Raw genomic sequence first — 6,000 nt, forward strand, 5'->3', positions numbered from 1 at the left:
CACCTTTTCCCTTTTCCCTTTTCCCTTTTCCCTTATTTGAGTATTTCAATGTTTAATTTCATACCCTTCTTCCTTATTTGCTTGATTCTCCAATATGTTTGTATATTTATTTCCTTTATTTATGCATATATTTATTTACTTGTTTATTTATTAACCGTTTTTCATAAACTGTTTATGTGTTATTGTTTTCCACCTAAATGCTAAATGTTACCGCTTTGATAAACTGGCATTCCATTCATACTTCCCCCAATTGGGACCCTTTTTTTTTATTTTGTTACCGTAATGTTGTACCTTTGCACCTCTCACAACTACTCCATTTCTCTTCAAATACCCAATTATAGAGAGTCGGCATATGCGTGGACAGAACGGATAGTTTTACTACCGAAAAACCACGAGCCTTCTCACATAGAATCTCTTTCAACTCTGTGTCAAGCCAACTCTTAGAAATCTTACTTAGGTCATACATGATGCATAAACCCTAGGTGGTTTGACCCTTGGTGTCAATCCACACAATTAGTAGCCACCTTATCGTCTAAAGGGAGCCAACACCCTTTAGACAAATTGAATATTTATGTGTCAATGTGGTCATAATAATTAAATTAAGCCAAATTTTCCAACATGGAGTTTAGATTTTGTTTGTTGTTTGTTTGCCGAGTCATGGACACTTTCAACTCCCCAAACCCATAAATGGTCATAGATGTAAACTACAAGCTAAGGAACTGGTGGATTGATATTAAGAGAAACCGCGAAAGAGAGATTCGTCATTTGTTGGGTGGGCTTACCTACCTCATCTTTGTCATTCCAAACCCTCACTTGATTAGGGCCTTGCTGGAATTTTAGGACCCCGTCAGGATGGTTTTCAAATTTATGGATTTTGACTTGGCGCCAACGATTGAGGAGATAAGTGGTTTCATCGACCTCCCACACTATTAGTGTGAAATGATGGTACCATATAATCCATCATCGAAGGAGTTTCTAAAAAGTCTGGGAATGAAATCAAATCCAACATTGCCTTCTTTACACCTTGGGTGGATTCATTTTGACTTTCTATACTCACACTTTGGCTGAGAGGATAGTTATTACTCTTTTAGTGATGAGTTTGAGTGCTCCGTCGAGGAATGAGAAATATATCGTCTAAATGCCTTTGCCATTGCCTTATTAGGATCCCTAGTTTTTCCTAAGATAAGGGGAATGATTGACACAAGCTTGGGTTATGTGGTCCAAGATTTAGCTCATAGAGAGGACGAACCTAGGAAAACCCTAGTACCCATGATCTTGGCGAAATAATGAGGAGTCTGTCAACATGTGTCGATAGTCGAATGTTTTTCGAAGGTTGCAACATTTTGCTACAATTATGGGCTATTGAACACTTCTACCTACAGTCTGACTCGGTAAACATCTTTCTTGGTTATGGCAACAAGATTGATAATCATCCAAGAAGAATGGTAGCTTTCACCGCTCTTGCAGGATTCATAGACTGACATATATTTTTGATAGAGCTCAAAAGTTGCCGCATCCAATGGAAGCGCCATTGGTTGTCCACCCCTCATGTAATAGTAAGAGGCGATGACCGTTACTTCATTGAGCTTATTGGTTTGAAGGGCATTCAACCATACACTCATCTTCGAGTACTTCGCCAATTTGGGTGAACTCAAGTAATACCACTCCGATCTGACTTGGAGCAGTTTAAGTATGAATTTGGATTAGATAAACCACAAGTCCACATCATACTTCGAAGATGGGAGCGGGTGTTGACCATTCCTATGGGTGCACGGCAGGCCTTATGCACACGTGAGTATTACATATGGATCTTAAAAGAGGTTAAAGACAGAGAATTTAGTGGGGAAGGATACTATGGGCTCACTGATGAAAGGGAAAACATATAGGCACGCAGCGTGTTGAAGATCAGGCATGAAGTCATTCCCTATACAAGAAGTCAATTGGCGCCAAGCTCCTGGAACCGATATCTTCAAGATTTCAGAATTTAGGATGACTTTCCCATTGTTACCCCATTTCCTTTAGTTTATTTCAGTTTTTGTTTTTTCAACTATGATGTATTGTTCGAATTTTATAATAAATAAAGTTTGTTTATGTCCTTTAATCTAAACTCCAAATTGGCAAATAAGGCTTGAATTAATTAGTGTGCATCACTTATATGTCACCTTAGGCCTACATCTGACTCAACGAGGCTCCTTGCATTTAGGGTGTTTATCTTAAAGCAATGTGCTTGTTATCTCAATTTATGCAACGCTCTAACTTGAGTTTCTTTTGGTTTTACTTTTGTTTTTACCCTTCCCCAATGGTTGATTTGTAGACCTTGGCTCACCACACAGATCAAAGGGCGCTCTTCCTTCTCTTCCAAGTGAGAATCACAATAGAAAGAGGAAGATGACTAATGATAAGGTTTCGGGTAAAACCATTGAAATTGAGTATTCTCCAAGCAAGTTGATCTCACGTTTGGAAAAGAAAATAAGGGAATTAGAAGAAGAAGTGTATGATATGCGCGGGTAGGCCAAGTTGTTACTCTCTGTCGATCCCACTTTGGAGACAAACATAGATAAGCGGCCTGTCACAAGTCAAGCCACTCTTCAAGATAATCCTCCACCCACTCACCCTACTTCTCATCCTCCACCAACTTACCCCACTTCTCAAAATCAACCAAGCTCCATTCAAATGCCTCCAAGGAACACCCACTTTCCAAATTACCCATATCCTCCTCAACATCATGATTATGCTTCCAGACTTCCATATCTTACTCCGCGTCTACCGAGTCCTCACTTACAAGCTCCTCAATATCAAACACCTCTACACCAAGTCCCTTGGTATTAGGCACCGCTCATACCATTCCAAATTCCTCCATATCAAATGACTCCATCCCAAAAGGCTCCTCTACCATATCAAAAGCCTACTTATCCTGCTCACAATATCAAAACCCTCACTCAAAAACATAGTGGCAAAAATCTATTCAATGTTGAGAAGAGGCCCATCAAAATTTACACTCATTTGACCGAGCTTATAAATCAATTCTATGAAAAGTTGAGGCTTGCTGGTCACATCGCTCCTATCAGTGAAATAAGGATGAATACACGTGCAAGGTGGATTGAACCATTTAAGGTTTGCGTTTATCACTCAGGGATGAAAGGACATACCATAGAAGAATGTGGTGATCTGAAAGACAAGATTCGGCAATTGATTGATACCAAGATCATATGCTTGGAGGATTTCGCGCCAATGGAACCCCAATAGCGAACATGCCGAAGTTTACTTGAACCAATTTCCAAATAAGGCTTGCGCCATTTAAATTCAAGTTTTTCTACTTTCAGACAAGGAAAGTACCCATGTTAGCATATGGGCAATAAAGTGGGTCATTTTAGTGTTGTTTAAGAATGCTCTGTTTAATGTCTTATGCTCTTGTATTTGGGAACTACGTCAGACCTGATTCCCGTTTAAGAGGGGATACGTAGGCGCTCCTAATTGGAGTTCGGTCTTATCATAATAAAAATTCCATTTCCCCTTTTGACTGTGTAACTGGGCTCTCGAAAATTTCATTAGAAGAACATCTTTCTTACAAGTGATGATACTGGAGAAGAATTTTTTAGAGGAGCTCAAAAATTCCTTCAAAAGAATTTCTTCTCGCAAATCAGTAATTGGGGCAAAAATTTTGAGAGGGTCTCAAAAATTCCTTCAAAGGAATATTTTCCACACAAATCAAGGCTGGGACAATTTTTTTTTAGAGGATCTCAAAAAATTCACAACAAATCAAGCTATGATCTGCAACGAAGATCAGAATAACAGAAGTTCTATACTGGGGCAGAAAATTTTGAGGAAACCTCAAAATTTTGACAACATCGCAAAGATCGACCATCGAGCAGACATCAAAGGAATACACTGTGCCAAATCAAGGACACAGATCAACCTCCCCTTTAACTAACTATTTTTATTTAAATGCAGAAAAGACAGGTACATATACAAGAAGCAACTTCAACATCGCTTGAAGGATCAACATACCACTATTTTGAGCTTGTCAAATCGCCAGTAAATGGCACCCCATTCTTCCAATCAGACGAAAGGAGCAAGCCACTTTATGTCAACCCAGAATAATCGCCAGTCAACGACCTCCTGTCTTTACTATAGGACGGAAGGTCAAGCTACAACACTCCGAGCTCAAGATTTACCAACAAATGACAATCGACACTTCCAATAAGACGAAGGTCCAAGATACTTATGCCCTCAATCAACTACTATGTATGTGCCCGAGATTGCATGTGCTCGAGTTTGCATTATGCCCGAAGATTGCATGTGCCCGAAGATTGCATTATGCTCGAAAATTACATGTGCCCGAGAATTGCATTGTGCCCGAGAGTGCATTGCACCCGAAGATTGCATTGTGCCCGAGAGTTACATTATTAAATATGCCCGAGATTGCATTGAGCCTGAGATTGCATGTGCCCTAGACTGCAATATGCTCAAAAATTGCATGTGCCTGAGGATTGCATTATTGAATGTGCCCGAGATTGCATGTGCCCGAGTTTGCATTGTGCCCGAGAATGCATGTGCCCGAGACTGGATTATGCCCGAAAATTGCATGTGCCCGAGGATTGCATTATTGCATCGTGCCCGAGATTGCATTGAGCCCGAGATTGCATGTGCCCGAGACTGGATTGTGCTCGAGGATTATATTATTGCATGTGTCCGAGATTGCATTATGCTTGAAAATTGCATGTGTCCGAGATTGCATTGTGCCCGAAGATTGCATGTGCCCGAAAATTGCATTGTGTCCAATATTACATGAGCTCGAAGATTGCATTGTGCCCGATATTGCATGTGCCTGAAGATTGCATTGTGCCCGATATTGCATGTGCCCGAATATTGCATTGTGCCCGATATTGCATATGCCCGAGAATTGCATTGTGCCCTAAGATTGCATGTGCCCGAATAAATTCAAATCCAGTCGCAAATATCAACAAATGCCTGAATTACAGATACGCTTTCTTTACTCATTACTTATTTTCCTAAGGCGTCATGGTCTAAAGGCATCATTTTCATGGCCTGCGGGCATCAATCATGGCCTAAGGATTTAATTTTTGTTTATCATTATCCAAAGGTGTCATAGTCTAAAGGCATCATTTTTCATAGCCCACAGACAACATTTTCATGACCTGAGGATATATATATTTTTGCATATCATGGCCCTAGAAATCATAGCCTAAGACATCATTCTCATAGTCTTAAGGCAAACATCATGGTCGGTATGGGAAATTGCATCATGTTTACATTTACCGTTTATTTGATATATATTTGCTCTAATCACTTTATTTAGTCATATTACAAGCTACAGATTTGCAGAGACTAACATTTTGCAGATAAGACATTTTTCACCTCTCGGCTACGATTATCGTGCTTACAACTATAGCAACAAAGGACCTACCAAACTCTTTGCTACTCGTATCACCATTTTTCATTTAATCCTTGGCTACTCATATTACCTCCTCTTCACTAGACCCTTTGCTCTTAAACCGAAAATCTCTCTGTCATGCCTTTTGCGCTACTCTAATCTTATCCATTCAAGCCGATATCGTTCACATTTGAATATCATACCGCTCTTTCAATTTTTAGGAGCTTCATTTTTTCCTGAATCTAGAACTACACACAACCTGATTCTCGTATAACCAGAGATATGTAGGCGTCTTAATACCAAAGTCTCGGTTGTACCCATTTTTCAACTCTACATCATTTCAATTGATCCCGCTGACATCTTTCATTGGTCGGACAAAATCGGCTACTAAGTCAACGTTGATTGCCCGACAATTCATCCTTCATTCTCAACCAACCAAGCGGCAGCTGTTGACACCCAATTTTGACCGACCTTTAGCAATTTCGAAAATGCTATCTAATTGAATACGTATCTTTTAAATTATTTCGAGTATAAAACTTTAGTCGATTCTGTCTAAAAAGATATATATTTTAGTATGCTTGCTTTATAAAATTATCATAAATATT

This window comes from Solanum stenotomum, chromosome 6 (genome assembly GCF_019186545.1).
Source record: "Solanum stenotomum isolate F172 chromosome 6, ASM1918654v1, whole genome shotgun sequence".
Classification (NCBI taxonomy): Eukaryota; Viridiplantae; Streptophyta; class Magnoliopsida; order Solanales; family Solanaceae; genus Solanum; species Solanum stenotomum.